At 33.4% G+C, this 20801-nt stretch overlaps 1 protein-coding gene across 2 annotated transcripts in view; it reads left to right on the plus strand.

Annotated features, from left to right (window-relative positions):
• LOC145277959 (guanylate cyclase soluble subunit beta-1-like) overlaps positions 1-20801 on the plus strand; it is a 241814-nt gene that overhangs the window by 46764 nt on the left and 174249 nt on the right. The window contains exon 2 of one of the 2 annotated variants that reach the window (XM_080130083.1): positions 8370-8481. The exons of the other annotated variant lie outside the window; for it this stretch is intronic. The gene's annotated coding sequence lies outside the window, so the exon portion shown is untranslated. The remainder of the gene's footprint in view (positions 1-8369; positions 8482-20801) is intronic. 2 annotated transcript variants of the gene reach the window in all.

The raw sequence follows: 20801 nt of genomic DNA on the forward strand, positions 1-20801 counted from the left end.
CATCTCCCTCAACAAACCTACTATCAGGAAAACGTTTTGGTACACCGTCCACCTTGATATTGCCATCTAAATGTGTCTCTAGTACTGTTCTTCTTTTCAATTTTAGTTGTGTATCGGGACCCACGCGTTTGAACACACACCTCTTCTCTAAGCTATACAGTTTCTGGTTCGTCAATTCTTTCTGCAAACACTTTAACTCTCGGTTGTCTCCAATGGCACTTTACGGTCGTGCTGTGTGATACTGATTCAATTCTATGCCTGGGTGTAGGCGTCATATTGAAGCAAATGATTTCCTTTTTTCTCAGCAATATTTGTGGTTTTGTTTACAATACTATTTTCGCACGGCAGATAAGCTGCTCTATAATACTACCTAATTTCACATTTATTCAACATTCGACGAAGTATCTCTGAATAGAGTGCTACCCTATTGTCGAAAAGCAATTCTTCGGCGGGTCAATAAAAAAAAAACATTCTAATTCTCTTGCGGTAAATTCTCTTGCGATAGCTGTTTCTGCTAAAATTGCTGTTTAAATCGCAAACTTCTCTGAGCGATAATCTAGCATGCATAGGCATACTCCTTTATAGTATGTGACGACAGTAAACAATCGCGCCACATCGCTGACCATTGACTCTCCCCATGGTAAATGAACAGTTAATTGCAGGTCGATCGAATAACCACCTTCGCACCTACGAGTAGACTTTCCGTACTAAATTACGCGTTCTCTGTACTCCTACATTGTTTAGCTCTTGCTATTCCTTCAACTCATCTCGTTCGACCCAGCGCGCTTTCATAATCGTTTTCTCTGGTTCACCTCAATTTTGTCACAAAAGAAGATGATCTGCAAGGGGTCTCATCTCGATGTTAAGGACACGCACCTTGACTGCAAGACGATACGCAAGGGTTCAATTAGTTCAGACCCACCACAGACATTTAGTGACACGTACACACAATCAGATGAACCTTTCGTCATATACATACGCAATATAGTCATTCAGTGTATATACAATGTATACGTCATATTGGTACCCCATTATATAACATAAGAATTTGAATACATAGCACAGTATGCTTATAGAATTAAGATTTAAAAGTATCCTTTTGTTGGATGATTCCAACAGAATTTCTTATTAAAATCAAGTGGATTAACTGCATATATAACTAACTTAACTTCAATAGCCACTGATAATTTAGTGATTGTATTTGATAAAAATACATAAACGTGACCTATTATTAATAATAAAAGTATAAATGGGAATATCTTTAATGCACGACGATATATGTCCATTCAGTGCATATGCAACATAAATCACGTTGGTATCCCGCAATATAACATATGTACTGACCGTATTGTACCCGAATACCTTGCGATGTTTGGCCATTTACCGATTTCGGTGGTGTTGCAATCAGGTCAGACTTATTATAGCAAATACTCCCATTTTTATATCTTGACCACAAGGAACTGAGATTCTTTTGGAAACCTAACGTTTAACTTCATTATCGACGTTGACCATCTATTCTTCAGTTATTTTTGCATAATAACGATCAACATCGTTATTTAACAATGTGGATTCATAAAACAACGTCCATTCAACAATCGCTAGGTTTATAGGTATCCTTATAGCTCAATCTCTTTCTCTAATCTCCACGTTTCCGTAATCGTCGAAATGAGACACAATAAAAGTACTGATTGTCGAAAACGAAATCTCTACTGGGTTGAAGACTGTGTGAAATTTCTTTACCTACCTGACTTTTTATTCACAATTGTTGAAAAACGGCTCACTATTATATTCAATAAAGCCTATATGTACGACAGTGAAAGATTAACTAATTTACCTTTTTGTTTTGCAAAATGAGTTCTCATTAATGCACTATTTTTTTTTTTACTATTTTTCATTTGATGATTGTTTCGACTTTATTAATACCCCCAATTCGCTATATGCACATTTATTAGCTTTGGAGAGGTAACGAAGGCTAAATGGTTAACGTCACGAAGTGGGGACCTGAGTATCTCAAGTTAGAGTCTAGTTCATTTCCACAAAAAATACTTATACTTAGAATGTTGTCAACATTCACGTGGTCCCTCCCCTAGTTATCTGATGTATTTTTAGAAAAAGTTCTTACTATAAAAATACCGGGGAAACCAATACCAACAGTAGAATCTGCTGATTTATACAAGATGATAAAGATCTAATAAAATAGGATTCCTTCAGTCTTGACAGACCATTGATATCTAATTTAAGGGTATCTGCACGTGAAATTTTGGTGTCAAGAGTTTTGGAATCTCCAACCACACCTCTCCTGAGACGACAGTGTTGAATACTAGTAGCAAGTGGAGGTTCAGAACGACGGGACACAATGCTGAAATAAGCGGAAAGCACATAGATCGCCTGGAATTCCCAAATGGCCACATTTCTGGTACAAGCCAGGCTACACGAAGCTTAACTTCGGTGAGCTGTCGAGAACCGGTGTGTCAAGAGATTATGCTGTATATTGATATGGATCTACAACTGATGTAAGGGAATAACCTAACATCCCTTTATAGATTAAATGAACTATGGATATATTGACCCTTTCACTGGATTGAGGCAGAAGAAAAAAAGACAGGAAGAAAATAAGAAAATATGTCGAGTAACTCTTATGTCACATGTATTCCCTTGTACATATACCCCTTTGTCTTTCACCCATAACCCCGTGTTTCTGGCTGTATTCTTATTTAAAGTAAGGATATAACAAATGGCGACAGAATTCGAATTCACAAAAAGGAAACTTAAAGCCAAAAAGACAACAAATGAAAAAAACTGCACGGAAGAATCAACTACTTAAAATAAAAAGCTAAGACACACACAAAAAAGTAAGTCATTTTTAATGCAGTCTGTTACGGTCCTACTGAAATAAAAAGAGAAAATGACATTTCAGGAAGCATTGAAAAGAACAATTTTCTCGAAAAAAAATTGCTTATTTCAAATTTATTTTTATTGCATAAATAAAAGAACAATGTTTCTCGGAACGGAAGAAAGTTGTCTATTTCAAATTTCTTTTGTTCATAAGAGGAAAAAATACGGCGGAAAAAGGCACGTATGTATATTGCTGCTGTTGGTTCGTTGTCAATTTTGTGTGTGTAATTCCCTCCAAAAACCTTGTCTGCAAAAGAATATGCTTTTTGTGGTTTAAAACACACACAATTCAGTGAATTTATTTAAGTCTTTGTGCAAGTACCTTTTGTTTTATTAGTGTGTTTAAAAATAAGAAAAAAAAATTAACATAAAACAATTAGCCGAGTTTACAAAAACTATACAGTAAGCACTGGCGTCCCAACAATACCAGATAAAATGTTTACAAAAAAAAGAGTTAAAACAAAATGAAGTATTAAAAACAATATTGGTGAAACAAGAAGAAAAAAAAAGGATTGTCAGTTCACTCTTTTATATGAACCAACTAATGGCTTTACGTTTCTAGAATATTATCGTAGATACGAAAATATTTCTCCAAACGATGTCAGGCCTGGTCGGATGAAGAAACAATTATTTTACTGTTGTAAAAACTGGGTTCCCATGGAAATACCAAGTATACAAATTTTATACTCCCAAGGAAACACCAAGATATTTCTTTTAAAGAGACTATAGAAATTTTATCGAACATTTTCGGGTAGCGGGATAGCTTATTTTATACTTGTTATAGGTGTTTAAATATTTTAAAACAAGATAATGAAGATGTTATCGCCTATAATGGGAGAGTTAATGCCCAATGCGAGTTATTTAAGTTGAAAGACCTAAAAGAGGACATATTTATATGCTTTACATTTGTGCAAGGGTTAACATCCTCGAAGGATAAAGGGATATTCTCCATTGTGAACCACGACATAGAAATAACCTTACAGAAAGTTACTGAGGAATGCCAGAAATTGTTTTATTTAAAGAATAATAATGCTAGAATCGAAGAGAAAAAAGTTGACATAATACAAAGGGTAAATCAAGGTGATCACTATGTAAAAATACTGTAAGACGTGTGGAGGAAAGAATCACTTCACAAAAGAGTATTACTTCAAAAACAAAATATGCTATAAGTGCGGGCGTAAAGAACACAAGTCAACAGTATGCACAAAGCAGAAGCACTGTAAGCTTGAAATAAAGACCATTGATTCTAAAATAAGTCCATGTATAGTAAAAAAAAGAAAATATATTTAAGTTAGAATTAATGTCCGGAATGTAAACTGTCTTTTGGATACTGGAAATGACATATCCTTAATTGATGAAACAACATGGAATAAATTGGTTCTCCAAAGCTGCAAATACAAAGAAAATTTCCAAAGGAATGTCTGGAAATAGATTAAAATTTAAGGGGTAATTTTATACGAATGTGACCCTGAAGGAAAATACGGTAAAAACTAAAATGTATGTGATACCAGAAAAAATCTCATCTATTCGGTATAGATCTGATGATACTTTTCAATTTATGGGAGAAACCAATAAACTCATTTTGCAAAAGAGTAAATTTGACAGGATCTGAACGTCCCAAATTGCCAGGAAGATTTGTTGGGGATTTGAAGAAGGATTATGCAATGTATTTTCTGACGGACTGGGTTACTGCACTACACCGGAAGTGAAATTTGAACTGAAAGATGAAGCGAAACCAGTGTTTAAATCCAAAAGGAAGGTTCCGTATTTTGCGTTAGAAACAACCGAGAAAGAATTAAATAGACTCGAAGAAATCGGAGTAATAAATAGTGGTCTTCTCTGAATAGGCATCGCCCACAGTTTATGTAAAAAATAAAAAAATCAAAAAAAATCAGGGCATGTGGGAATTTTTTGACAGGATTTAATGATTGCTAAAAGGATCATAACTATCCACTCCTTCCTCCTGCGTAAATATTTTCTAACTTAAATGGAGGAACATTTCACAATATATTGACTTATCAGAAGCATATTTGTAGGTCAAAGTCCACAAAGATTTTTTTCCTAAATACCTGACAATTAATTATTATTTTCCCTAAAGCGATTGCCGTTTGGGTTGAAAGTTATTCCAGCGAATTATGGATGCCATGCTAGCTGGCTTGGAATTTGCAATTGCTGATTAAGAAAACAGTTTTATAAGCAAAAATGTTGAAGAACATTAACATCATATTCGTAAGGTATTCGAGTAAATAGAAGATAAGAATTTAAAGTGGCTCTCGAAAACTGTATTTTTGGTTTGGATAAGATTGAAAATTTGGGACAAATAATTGATTGAAAAGGTAGAAGACCTAACCCAAACAGGACAGAAGCAATTCGAGACATGCCTACCCCAGACAATGTAGTGAAGTTACAGTAATTCTTCGGTCTAGCAAACTACTATAATTCTCATATCCCAAATATGCACGAAATAAGAGCACCATTAAATGAATTATTGAAGAAGAATAAAACATGGTTCTGGATAAAAGAATATGAGAAAGCATTCCAAAAATTTTAAAGATGTTTGTTATCGGATCTAGCATTAGCACATTACGACCCGAAAAAAGATTTAATTGTAGCGGCAGATGCGAGCAAATACAGTTTAGGAGCGGCACTTCTATACAGAATGGAGGATGGGCCTACTAAACCAATTTCTCACGCCTCGAGGGCTTTATTGCCTGCTGAAAGAAAGTACAGTCAGATCGAAAAAGAGGGCCTTGCGATTGTGTATGCCATGAGAAAGTTTCATAGATTTATTCATGGAAGATCTTTCGTCTTGGAAACGGATCATAAACCGGTACTATCGATATTCATTAAAAAAAAAAGGATTCCTACTCATATGGCAAATAGATTACAGAGATGGAGAATTATTTTGCTCAATTACGATTTCAAAATGAAACACCTAGCATATAGTATATTTGCACATTAAGATGGTTTGATTAGATTGATCCCCAGTAAAACTGAATTTGAAGAAACTATTATAGCAGCACTAAAAGAAGAAAATTAACTAACACATATATTAATAAATACCGTTAGGGAACTTCCTATTACACTTGATGAAATAAAAAAGCAGCGAAAACAGATGAATATATTAACAAGATAAAAATACAAGTGAGACCAGACGAAAAGAATAGAAAAGGGTAAAAAATGTTTCAATTTTCTTTGTGTGATTAAACTCTGATGTATGCAGACAGAGTGATAATACCGCAAGTATTACAAAAGAAAATCCTAAAGGAATTCCACATGGGACATAGTGGAATCTCCAGGACATTGAGAACATGGTGAAACTATGTAAAGTATGCCCACTAGCCGCGAAATCTCCCTCTCATATCGATTACGTAGGACCTTTAAAAGGATATTATTACCTTGTAATCGTAGATAGTCTGTCAAAATGGCCAAACATTTTTAAATACAAATATCCTACAGCGGCAAATACAATAAAAACGCTGGAAGAGGTATTTAGTCGGCTCGGAGTTCCAAGAACAATTGTTAGTGATAATTGCACTATGTTCACAGGTCAGGAATTCAAGCACTGCTGTGAAGCACTGGCCATTAAACAAATTGCAACACCATCTTTTAACCCCCGATCAAACGGACAAGCTGAAAGATTTTTCGAAACTTTTAAACGAGCTTTAAATAAGAATAATAACATCGACATGGAAGAAAATAGCAATATATAGGATAACATTAAATCTAAACTCTAATGCTAAATTATCTCCAGTTGAAATTATGTTTGCCAGGAAGGTATGTTCGGTGTTCGGCCGGTTAATCCCAAGAGAAAAAGTTTTAAAAAATATCAAGAATAATGCAGGGCACAAGACTTAAAATGACAGGGATAAATTATCGGATAGGGAAGGGTTTTTGGGAAGAAATGCATAATCTCAAGAAGAATTGGAAGAATTGTTTACATTGTAAAATGGCAGACGTTTTTCTACAAAAAATATATATTAACCAACTGAGACTGCGATACATAGAAACAGTCAGAAACCAAGAGTTACCAATGGAAGTGCTATATGACACTTTCCATATACAACCTCAAAACAAAAAAAATATCAGTAACTCAGAAATCATAGTTACTCTTCAAAAGTGAAAAAATCGGCAAACACAAATGGTGAGAAGTGAAATGAAAAGGAAAAGGACCGAATTTTTTGGACAAAGTCTAAAAAGGAAAAGATGGTTAACGGAACATTCTATGGAATAAATTAGCTTGGGAGGAAGGTGATGTAATGGAATAACCTAACATCACTTTATAGATTAAATGAACAATGGATATATTGACCTTCTCACGTGAGTGAGGCAGAAGGGGAAAAACAGGAAGAGAATAAGAGAATATGTCAAATAAACCCGTTTGTCTTTCACCCATAACCCCGTGTTTCTGGCTATGTTCTTATTTAAAGTAAGGATATAACAACAACTTGAATAAATGCTTATCATTTTTTGGTTAACAGAATTACGAATTGTAAATCATGCAGAAAATAACCACAACTTGGTTGCCTCATTTTTTTTTTTTTTTGCGGAACAAGCGTTTGTATAAAATTTACTGTATCCATTTAATATGTGCTTTCGGAAGACACTCTGATTAAACTAAACCGTTTACATAATACGTATTTGCGTTGTATACGCTATGGACGCTCGCCTGGTTTCCGCTCGTAAGGGAGTAATATCACATTTGCATGAGGTCTCCAACCACATGTTTATCATGCTTACCATATATAATATACGTCAATTATCCCAAATGCTCACCAATCTGACACTGAACAAGTTCAACGTTGCTTAACTTAAATTTTTATTGCTTGCGGTGATTTAACGAGACTGGGTTAGCTTAGTAAATCATGAAATCACTAGATCCAATATCTGGAATATTTTCTGTTCTTGTGATTAAGGGAGGTGGTGTGTGATTAACACTGCCGGGAAACCATGATTTAATGTACTGTTTATTTTAAATCCCCAAACAGTTTTTCACGGTAAACAACCGATGATCCATTAAATTAATATTAGGGCTATTGTGAATTCGAAAAGAGCTAGTTGATGCATTGGTTGCAGGTGATTAAATGACTTACTAACTAACTAGTTAGCTAACGAATGATAAAAAAATATAAAAATGAAGTAAGTTTTTTATATAGCTTTAAAGTTTAAAAATCTTCCAAACTATATATATATATATATATATATATATATATATATATATATATATATATATAAAATCAATAAAAATGTTGTACAAAGTATAGCTTTTTCCCCATCAGCTTGTGAGGGAGAGATCCTTCTTGAGTAGGACAATTTTTTCTCCTCATAAAGAGTAGCCATTTTGTGAGAGCTGGATTTTCCTCACATTGTCAAAATTTGCTTAGTGGTAGATGCAACTACATAAAGACAATGATCTTATGTTTAAATTCTTACACGTTTGATGGCTTATCACTTTTGTATCTGATTCTTTGCAGATTTGTCCTGTGAAATATTATCACCAAAACAGTACTGAAGGCAATGTTTCGAAAATAAACAAGAATTTAAAACGAATTTACATGCTCATCAATTGGCCTGGCATTCTCTAAGGTAAGTTCTTATCCAGCAACATGTAGACTCCATATACATGAATATATATATATATATATATATATATATATATATATATATATATATAAAACTTATACTGTACGGAGCATAGCCTTTTTAATAGTATACTGTAACACATTTACTCATAGTACCCCCAAGTTGTATGCAGTCTTCGTCGTAAGGAACAGGGGACCTGCAATAACTTGCCTCTTTTTTTATTTTGTAACAAGTTATTTCCTATTCTCCTGTCACGTGTGACTTTTCGTAAGATTTCTGACGTTACACACATCTTTAAGCTGATGGTTGATTTTTGGCATACGGCTCAGCATTTGCATGTGTGCGTCTGCACTCTATTACATTAAAAGCAAATGTAGTACCTGTTCTTATAATGCACTTAGTGTGTAAATGAATACACCCTCAATAGTCAGCGCGATAGCTATTCCTTGCTGAGCTATGGCTCCGTTCGTTCCTCGTTCAAGTCACTTTTGCCCATTTGAATAAATGCTTCTTATGGCAATGTGAATATTGTATTCTTGCATTACTCATACAACAATGACGCGTCGAATACTATCTATTAGACACTAACAGCCAATTTCCCACGGAAAACAAAACACCGCTTTAAACGACAATCAGAAAAAACATACTTACATTATATTATAGAATGAAATAAACTACATGCAAGTTTGAAAACTTTGAATGAAACATGGAGATAAGAAATTGCTCAGGATTGGTTGCAGATCACGATTAAGTATTTTTATCATACTCATAACGCGACAGTCCCTTCTTTGTAAGTCTGCACTCCTTCCATCCCGCACCGTTATATATGAGGACAAAACTGAAACATTTGAAAATGTTTCGAAGTAGTATGTTGTTGTTGTTGTTGTTATTATTATTATTATTATAATAATAATAATAATAATAATAATAATAATAATAATATATAGCGAGAGAGAAAGAGAGAGAGAGAAAGAGAGAGAAAGAGAGAGAAAGAGAGAGAGAGAAAGAGAGAGAAAGAGGGAGAGAAAGAGAGAGAAAGAGGGGAGTTTAAAGAAACATTGAATAAAAAAAAATGTTAAAATAAAGAATGCAATTTAAATTCCTGGAAAAAAATTAACCTATCGCAGACTTAGCACTTGCATAATGCGATTCTAATATGTCTACAATTACGAAGAGAATTCAACTACATAGGGATGAAAAAAATTAACTGCAATTGAGTAGAATATATATATATATATATATATATATATATATATATATATATATATTTCCTAACCCCCATTCCATACTTGACCCAACCCTGACGACAGAACTCGGCTAACTTCTCTCCCACATTAGTCAACACATTTAGTACGCATCCCTCACTGCTACTGTATATAAAAACCTACCAGCCCAAATCGCACTGATACTCACACATCCCTCTTGAAGATGTCTCCTTCGAAAGACGAAAAGCAACACAGCCGCACGACGAACTACACACGGAATTTATATAAATTCTTTTCGATCCACAAAATAAAATATCATCAGAAAAGTCCTTCGATGTCTTTTCAGACTCATTGCAGACATTCAAACGATTCCTTACATTATTCAATTAAAATCCGTTTCATTTTATCCTTATGGATTATCTTCCGATGATTTGATTTGATTTAATTTAAAACATTTTACTAAATTTGTCCAGCTTTATTTATATTTTAGAATTTCTATTTTTTATTGTAAGTTTTTAGATGTTTGGAAATTGAAATAAAATAAGTTCAACAATGTTTTTTTAGATTTTTCATATTTTCATATTTTTATAAGTGAAAAAATGTATTTTATTATATTTTTGTAAATGTTTTTAACATTTATTTTCTTTTTTCTGTCTTTTCTTTCTATTATCCCTATTATATCGCTTTCCCTTATAATTTCTATTCAACTTGTCTAATCTCAACCATTTTTCGGTGTCAAATCTGAATGTTTTTCGAAGTTGGCGTTGTCTTTTAACCTTTACATTTTCTAATGCTAGCTTTTTTCTCTTCTTCCGACGAGTAGCATTTAGCTTCGAAATGGCATGCCCTTAAGATAGTTCCTATTTATTCCGCTTTCTGTAACACCTTTGGACTTGATAATTTAATAAAGTTATTATGTAACTTCACGCATTATCATCTAAACTTATTAAGATTATTCTATTATTTTCCCTCTTCCTCTCGCTTTTCACACACACACACATACACACACATATATATATATATATGTGTGTGTGTGTGTGTGTATGTGTTTGTTTGAGTATAAAACATTTTTCACACAATAACCTTTGCTTGTACAGCTACATTGCTTCCAACAAAGCTTTCATCAGAATATGACTCTGGGTAAAGGCATGGTTTCCCAGTCATAGCATCATTACAACTAGCCCAGGGCGCCCCAGCTGTACCTCACGATACCACCAAGCATCGTTGGATTGTTGTGAATTAGTGGGCTGACATAATAACGATGATGCAAGTAGAGCCTTGGCTTGTATTTTCTTTGCGTCTATTTTTTGTCCGACGAAGAAAGACCAAGATTATTAGAGAACTTGAAAGCTGAGTTCGCAGTAAAACCTCAGCATCCGACTTCGATAGGAAACACAATGTTTTTCTATCCATTTCTGCTATATTCTTCCCCTAAGTCTTCATAACTTTCCAGCTTACGCTGATATCTCAAGTCAAAGTTTTCCTCAAATAAAACCGTTAATTCAACAAGAGTTTTGTTTAAATTAACGGACCAAATTGACAATACCTGGACGCTAATCCGTTTAAGTGATTTCAGTTGTTAATGCGAACCGAGGTGCTAAGTTGAATGCAATACGCCAGTCCCTGAAACTATAAAAAAATGACGATCTCTGTCTATTTTACATAATAATTTGGAATTATTTTCTTTTTTAATGAAATGAATTGCTCTATTGGTGATATTTTGAGCTTTATAGGCAATCACACAGCAACAATCTTCAATACTTAATTGTCTCGAAGCTTCTTAGGAAATACTTGAATCCAATGACAATTATGATTATCAATTTCCCAGCATGTTTTGCGTCGTTTGATATACTTAACACCCAGGCATGAAGGTTAACTGGCGTTGGTAAAACTTCGTACATTACTTTTGTAAGAACGCTTAATTTTTTTAGGTTCCATGTATTTGATGTCACGCCATGTAATTTCCCTGTTATTACACTCTCCCACTTAGTCAATGCACCTTGTTTACTTTGACCTACAGCCGTAGAAATAAGATTGGCTTCTTCAAGATTATGGAATTATTTCCAAAACCATTTCCCTCTGTTTTTCATGCGGTATTTAGAACACAATTGCTTTGGGTATATCCCTTGACCTGCTTTTCTGCAAGCCACGACCCTGACTATTGCTTGCATCTTAAGGACCGATTCTTCATCTTCCATCTTTGACAGCTTGTTTTGCCTTTTTTTTTTTTAATTTTCGACAAAATATTATTGCTGCTTGAGCATTCTCCACTACTGGGTTAATGAACTGTATAGTACCACGTTCGTTAGGAAATTAGAAATCTTAACCATTTTTGTAATGAACTTGGTGATCAGACGTTCCATTGTCTTGACTTTTATAAGTGAGATTCAATAAAACTGCATTGGTAATGATAAGTTGGCAGTTAATCTAAAGTTATTGCATCAAACCTTGTCTTTGTCTAGAAGGGCCCACTTATCAATTGAGCGTAATCCACCGTTTTGCATTTTGTGTGGGTCCTGCCAACGGTGTCGATCAGGCAGAGGTAGAGAATAGCAACGACCAAGGTTTTTGGCGCTCTTTTCACAGATTGTAGAAGATCTTGTTTTCGACTACGAAGAATGTTGTTCCATTGAAAGTTCTGTTAATTATAAATAAACTGCGACATTTTGATGGCTTTATTTTCATTGCAGCCGATTTTAACAAATGTAAGCGGGTACTCGTTTGTTTTATGTGTTATTTGGATTCTGTGATTAATGGCACGTCAACCATGAATGCTTTACACGTACACACACACACACACACGCGCACACACACACACATATATATATATATATATATAATGGTGCGTCTGTGTGTTTGTGCGTGTGTATATGTGTGTTTTGTTTTATTTCATTTATGTTAATAAACTGGATAAACGCGTTTAAAGCGTGCAGAGTTTTCATCAGCCATGAGTGATTTCGACGTTATGCTCGTAAATATTCTGTAATTAGAAAGTGATGTAAACATTCAATATCATGTCCATTGCCTTCCCTGGAGAATTGTATATGTGCATATGTTTCGTCAAAATATATTTAATATTTATTGTATTTAAATTTTGAAAAGATAGTTGGTTGCAATATATGAAAAGAACACCACTTACATTGTCTTCGATGTCTTCAAATATGCATACCTATTAAAATTTCATACAATGCAAACAGCGTATGTTTTACTTTTAACACTTATATTGCTACTTTAGACTTTCTAATTGTAGAAAACAAACAAGCATCACCCACATACACGCATTCATTGATATATATATATATACATATATATATATGCATACATATATATATATATATGGATATATGCATATATATGTATATATATATATATGTACATATATATATATATATATATATATATATATGTATATATATATAAATTATACATTTACGGGGAATATTCTAGCATTAGAACATAACGCCTCCTAATACCAGTATAAACATATTAAACGTCTTTCAGAATTCTGAAAATATTAACTTATTATTATAAATAAATACAAATACATATATTAATAGCATACTGTCTTGCAATATTTACTTCCTAAATAAAAAAAATGTATAATGCGACAACAGAATATTAATAAACACAAATAGTTATGCGAATACAGAATAACACATAAAACCTAGAATCTTTATGCCATCAAAAGTAGAGGAAAACATAAAAACATTGACGAAAACATTATAACGTACGGTATATTCAAAATTAGACACATTTGAAGAAAATAAACGAAAACACACATACACACATACATCCGCACACACATACACACACACGCACACACACATGTATATATATATATATAGTAATGGATTAAAGGGGGGTTTAAATAGAGATTTATCAAGATATAAGAAAAGAAGCTCACCATGTAAGGTGGAGCTTAATTATATTAAGAAAATTACTCACAATACAAAAAGAAAACTTTTTTTACAACAGTCATAAATTTATTTCTCAGTTCAAATAAGGAAAGTGCGTCGATGAGAGGATGGTTTATAGATGTTCTTTATAACTCGGCATTTCTATGCCTAATGATTCTCATCAGAAGCGAAGAGAACGGTCTATGAGATAATAGGGCAGGTCAATTTTGGAACCCCGGTGAAACAATGGTGATGATAATTGAGGTTTGACATAGAAAAGACCTACACGAAATATTGTTCTCAAAATCGTTATCTTTGCTTGAAGAAATTACTTTAAAATTTGAAAAATTGAAGCGATTAAAAGTTTTTCGGTGAATTGTCAAGAACGTCCCGTCATCAAAACAATCTGTACTGTTAACAAAATAGAATCATTGTATCGAATATGTTTTAAACTACATTTTTAAATAAAATGAGTGAGGATAATGAATTAATAAAATAAATATTAAGTGTAAAGGCAAACTTATGTTTTTTAAATAATAATAACCAAAGTTCGCTTTTTCATTTCAGGAACTTATGGGGGGTGGAAACATTTTAGATTTCATCGTCGCAAAACACGCTCGTTATTGATTTTGAAAATTAACGTTTGTTTATTATTTGATTTGAAAACATTACGATTTAGGCTTAATTATTTCGAGAGAAAAAACAAAAAGACTTGTTTGAAATATATATTATTATATTTCCAGTGTCTGCAGTGAATTTAAACATATTTGTTTTATCTTTTTTTAATTTGTTTTTCTAGGTTGGTGCAAAATTAATGGCATTTTTTGGCGTTCAAATGAACGTCAAAAACATTATTTCTGCACCAACCTAATATTTCACATCAAATTCTATTTGAAATTTTTATTAAAATATGGTAATATTCCGGTTTTATATCAAAACAACAAAACAAAAATAGTCCATACAATTTTATTCTACACATTCTTTACGAAACATAAGTACGTAAATTTTCAAGTTTTTTTTTACTTAATACAAAATACTTCGCAGAAAATTATTGTCAAATTTTAATTTCTTTTATTTTCATGGAGTAATTTTTTTTAAGCAGTGTTTTGTTTTTCTAAAATTATAGTTTTAAAAACAGATAATCAACAAAGATTAATACGAGTAAATAAGGAAACTCCTTTAAAGGGTTTTCGTTATTTGCGCATCTATGCTATTGAGCTAAAATAAATATGTTATTTAGAAAGCCATTCTTAATATGGGACGGAGGTTGTATTGCAACTATTCTGTACATTTACCTAAAAATTTATTGAACAAACATTTCATAAAAATTAAATCGAAACTTGAAAATACTATTAAAAATAGCATAGTAACATAGATGCACAAGCACTGGTTTTTCGAACTCTAAACACTAAACACTCGTTTAAAAGTTCTTCAGATGCTGCACTTCAATTTCTTGTTCTCTGTCAGTGGAGGAGAAATCCTTTATGATTGAGACAATTTTTATTTTTGTTTCTTTTTCTCCACATTAAAAAACGATCCTGGTGCCTAACTCTGCCCCATGGGGAGGCATTGTAAATAGGAACACTCGTTTAAAATGGCACAGCTACAGTAAGAATGAATATTTTCATGGATAAATTCGTGTTATCGAAGGAGGAGCTAAAATCTGCTAAAAATGTCTAAACTAAACACTACTATGCCTCTGATTTGGTTTGGTCCTCTCTCTTTAATACATCTAATTCAACTCTACAACGTTTTTCATTATTTCTTATAACTAGCACTTATTTTTTTACGTATGAAACTGGAAGATAGCCTAATACAGTTTCCTTCATTTATAATCCATTTATTTATTTTACTTTTCAGATTAGAATGTCATTAAAAGCACGACAAGGTGGACCAGCAAACTTTGTGAACCACGGGTTAAAACTACCCGTGGTTCACAAAGTTTGCTGGTCCACCTTGTCATTTGGATGGAACAGCACCCTCAACTAGTTTAGTTATTTCCTCGAAAACAGTTATCCCCAATTAAAAGGTAGTGAGATTTCTAAGTTTATTGCTAAGGAATTAATTAGTATTTGGCAAGTAGTTAATCCACAATTTCTCTTGTTAGGGGAACGTTATATAGGACAGAAGGTCAATATATTTTGCTATGAAAGGGCCAAACAGATTGACAGGAAATCTCTTGCAGCAATCAAAGTGAAAAGAATGAAGGAACTGTTAGACAGATTGTTTTATATATCTTCTTGTAGCTGTAAACTTTCTGTCTTGAGATGTGATGACTTCAGTAAAGTGTAAGACAGAAAATTATCAAACAAGGCACATAATCTACACTTGTCCTCCTAACAAGGAGGTAAAATTAATTCTATAGATTCACGTGCAATTATGTTCCTTTTTTGTGGAAAATAAAATAATATGTTATTTTTTATGTAATCTGGCTCTATTATTAAACATGCAAATTTTCCAATTTTCAGGTTCCACTAGAAGAACTGCCATTTACAGTAATTTTTAAATTAATTGATGGAACCAGAAAAAAGCCTAACAACATTTACTGGTCCTTTGGGGAAACTTTGTATCAATAATTATCAAGATTTGCCTCAAGTAGAAGTCTAAAAAATTACTGTCCCTCCTGATCATGATTATCTGACAGCAGGAAAAACAAATAATTTAAGTGTGAAGACCAGAGGCTGTTTTTTGAGTATGCTGTTGGCATTTCTTGTGGAGAAGTTAGCTTAGAAAAGTGGACCCTTGAATCAAGGAAGATGGCTAACATAAGCCACACGATTAATGTGTTTATGGGCCGGAGTTGTCTATCTTCAAACACTATGATAAATTAAATATTTTGCTCAAATTTATCATCCAAGTGTATGCAATTAGTTGGTCTGAGATCCAAACCGACAATATTTTTTTTTAAACAACAACAGTATATTTTAATATGATTCAGAGAATAAAACAGTTAACTGAAATCCAAATTACTGTTTTAAACAGTTCAAAATATATTGCTTTTGCACTACTTCCGTAAAATATAATATCGATGATAAACTCAGATTAATTGCATGTGAGAGAAGATGGCATTCAAACGAGTTTGTGCATTAGGTAAATAAATATTTATTCATTAAATTTTATAAGTTTTCTTAATTCACCCAAACAATAGTTAGTTTTATTCATATTACATCGCAAAAATATTTAAAAATAAGTGTTTCAAATAATTTTTTTGTGTTGTTTTCCCCCCGAATAGTGAACATTAATTAATTAAAAATATAAAAAAAGAAGATTACTGCTACTAATTTTGCAGCCACACGCTGGTCAAATTTAATTGCTTTTATTTAAAAAGCTATATATAGGCAGGCAGCAAGACAGACACATTATTACAAAGTCATCGTGCCAGCAAATTGACCTTCATTTTCATCAAAAGGAAATTATACAGAACATTTTAGTTCTCGTATAAGTTTATATTATTGCCTCTAATAAAAAATTAAAATACATGGTTCTGTAACTTCTATCAAGTTGTTATATTGTGTAATACATCTTCACATATCTTTTTGAATTGTGAAATTTAAAACACTTATTTGCTAATTAGCTGTTTTTACAATTTTTGTTTAATCAATGCAGTAAAAGTTGAGATATTTTGCTAGCTGTGATTCATAATTAAAATTATAATTCATGTATTTATTTTTCCTTCAATGTATTTCATATCAATATATCAATTTTAATTGAATATTTTACAAAAAATAGTGAAATTCCAAAGTCAGTGTTGTGAAAAATGCTATGAAAGTGAAGGATTTTTCAGCATTTTTCTATACGATTTTTAAAATGAGATGCTAAATTTTCTGTTCAAGATGGGAATCTAATCTTTGGTATATGTTCTTATCACATCAAATACCAACTATTCACGACTGCCATGTTGATTTTCTGAAAAAAAATGCAAATCAACCTGCCCTAATGAGATAATATGTCACCTTGATTAGAAAAGAAATATTAGGAAGTATTTTCAGATATTTCATTATTTTTTGATGAAATCATATATATATATATATATATATATATATATATGTATGTATTAGGGGCGTGAAATAAGTAATGCTCCTGACCCGACCCACTTCCCATAGCAGTAGAGCAACGAAAGTTGGCATAGTTCTTAGTTTTTCTCTACATAGGAACCACCCAGAGTTATGCATTTCTCCCATCGTTTGATGCAGCTCTGGAGACCGTGTTTGTAAAACGCCCCAGGTTGGTCCTCACACCACGACATGACTTCAGAAATCAAGGCTGCCTCATCTGGAAAACGCTTTCCTTTCAAAAACAACCTCATGGCTGGGAAGAGGTGAAAGTCAGAGGGTACAGGATAAGGGGACTAGGGAGGATGGGGAAGGATTTCATAACCACACGCCCGTGCTTCCGATCTGGCGACATACGAGTTGTGAACCGGAGCGTTGTCCTGCAGGAGGAGGGTAACTTTGCTGATCTTGCCCCGCCTCTTGATCTTGATAGCTTCCCGTAATTTCTTCAAAAGTGAAGCATAATAGGCTCCTGTAATTGTGGTACCCTTTGCCAGGAAATCTGTCATCACTACTCCGTCCTGGTCCCAGAAGACTGTGAAAATGACCTTGCGAGCGGACAGCTTCACCCTTTCCTTCTTTGTAGGGTGTGTGTCCAAGTGCTTCCACTGCATTCACTGGGGTTTGGTCTCTAAATCATAGTGATGGACCCAGGTTTCATCCTGTGTAATCAATCTTTTGAAAAACTTTGAATCATCTTCTTGGAACATCTCCAAATTCATCCTCGAGCACTCAACGCGTTCTCGCTTCTGGAATGGTGTGAGCAACCTGGGAATTCATCTGGCATACACCTTATGCATATGCAAATGGTCATGAATGATAGTTTCCACAGACCCTGTACTAATCTTGACATCCTGGGCTATTTGGCGAATAGTAATGCGCCGATCTTCCAAAATGGCAGCATAAACTTGACGGACACATGCCTCATCAATGGAAGAAGGGAGGCGACCCTGTCTGGGAGCTGTTTCCACAGACTTCGGCCATGTTTGAATTCACGATGCCAGCGTCTTACTAAGTCATATGATGGTGCATTATCACCATAAGTTTCTTTCATTTCATCCAAAGTCTCCTGTGGTGTGCGTTCTTTCAAATACAAAAACCGTATCACTGCTCGACACTCAACACGCTCCATTTCACACCTGACTCAGTTCAAACACCTGTAAAACAGAAACCGCAATTAGGTCAGAGATGTAATTATACACATAACCCCTAAAGATATAAATCTTTACACATGCAAAATTTTAGCTAGATCAGACAACTGGAAGTGGGTCAGGGGCATTAATTATTGCACACCCACTTGTATATATATATATATATATATATATATATATATATATATATATATATATATATATATATATATATATATGACGTATGAGGTTCCGACACAACAGAAGCATTTTTCGGAAATCCGCACAGATGATTTGTTTATATTATGGAAGGATTCGTGTGGAACCAATCATACTTTTTGGTATTACTGCTAATCTTTGTCGGGGCATATGTAATAATCATTGCACAATCACACCAATTCTCACCAGCTCACTAAAGTTAAACAATGATGAATACCAGTAAAGCTGAAAGACTCTGTGTGTATGTGTGTGTGTGTGTGTGTGTGTGTGTGTGTGTGTGTGTGTGTGGTCAGGAATAAGCTCCTATATTGTTGACTATTTAAAAAAAACTGATTACATATAATGATAGAAGATGTATCGAGACACAGGAATGGGCATGTTTTATCTGGCAGAACGGTGGTTCATTTAGATTGTGGGGCCTGCGTTCGCGCGTACTCCACAAAGTATGGAAATAAAAAAAAATAAAATTAAAAAAAAACCTTTACAAGTGTTTTTGATATAGATGTACATAATAATACTTTGATAAGTATATTTTAGCTTAAATAGGGATGGCATAATAAAATTGTGGGATCTGCGTTCGCGCCTGGCCTCCATAGAATGGAAATAGGCAAAAACTTTAGTAAATACCTTTCATATCTATCTGCGTAAGTATAGTTTGATAATTATGTTGCAGCTTGAAGAAATATGGTATAATAAAATTATAGGGTGTTCGTTCGCGCCTGACCTCCATAGAATGGATATGTCACAAAGTTTAACAAGGTTTGTTAATATAGATTCACAGAATATTGTGATAAGTGTTTCAGTGTGAACAGGTATGGTATAATAAATTATGAGGTTTATGTATTTTATTTTTACTTTCATCATATTTTGCTTTGGTTTTGATACCCCCAAATTCGAAGCTATCTCTTTACAACCCTTCCTTTTCGTAACCCATCATACTTTAATAAATCAGAATCCATTATCTCTAGGCTGCTTTTGAACCTAATCAACGACGGTTACTTTGTCTAGTATATATATATATATATATATATATATATATATATATATATATATATATATATATATATATATATAAGAACGTCTGATCAACAAGTTCATTACAAAAATGGTAAAACTGTCTAATTTCCTGATGAACGTGGTACTAAGCAGTTCATTAACCCAGTAGTGGAGAATGTTCAAGCAGCAATAATATTTTGTCGAAAATTAAAAAAAAGAAGCAAAATAAGCTGTCGAAGATGGAACATGAAGAATCGGTCTTTCAGATGCAAGCAATCGTCGAGGGTGTGGCATGCAGAAAAACAGGTTAAAGATATACGCAAAAAACTGTGGTCCAAATACCGCATGTAATGCAGAGGGAAATGGTTTCGGAAATAATTCCATAATCATGAAGAAGCCAATCTTATTTCTACGGCTGTTGGTCAAAGTAAACAAGGTGCATTGACTAAGTGAAAGAGTTTTATAACAGGGAAATTACATGGCGCGACACTAATACATGGAGCCTAAAAAATGGAGCTTTCTTACAAAAGCAACTCACAAAGTCTTAGCAACACTAGTTAACCTTCATGCCTGGGTATTAACTATATCAAATTGATGGAAAACATGCTGGAAAATTAATAATCGCCAACATAATTGTCAGTAGATACAAGCATTTCCTAAGAAGCTTTATGTGCGTATAATTTTTTTGAAGGATTGTATAGAATGTAGTTGAATGAAATATGTAGAAGGCAGTACAATGCAGAGATAACGGAGAGGCACAAACCGAAGCAGGTGTACACATGTATTTGTAATTTATATTAATAAAACTTTTTCACCTGCTTCAGT

The sequence above is a fragment of the Euprymna scolopes genome, chromosome 6 (genome assembly GCF_053919585.1).
Source record: "Euprymna scolopes isolate OS-2025 chromosome 6, ASM5391958v1, whole genome shotgun sequence".
NCBI lineage: Eukaryota > Metazoa > Mollusca > Cephalopoda > Sepiida > Sepiolidae > Euprymna > Euprymna scolopes.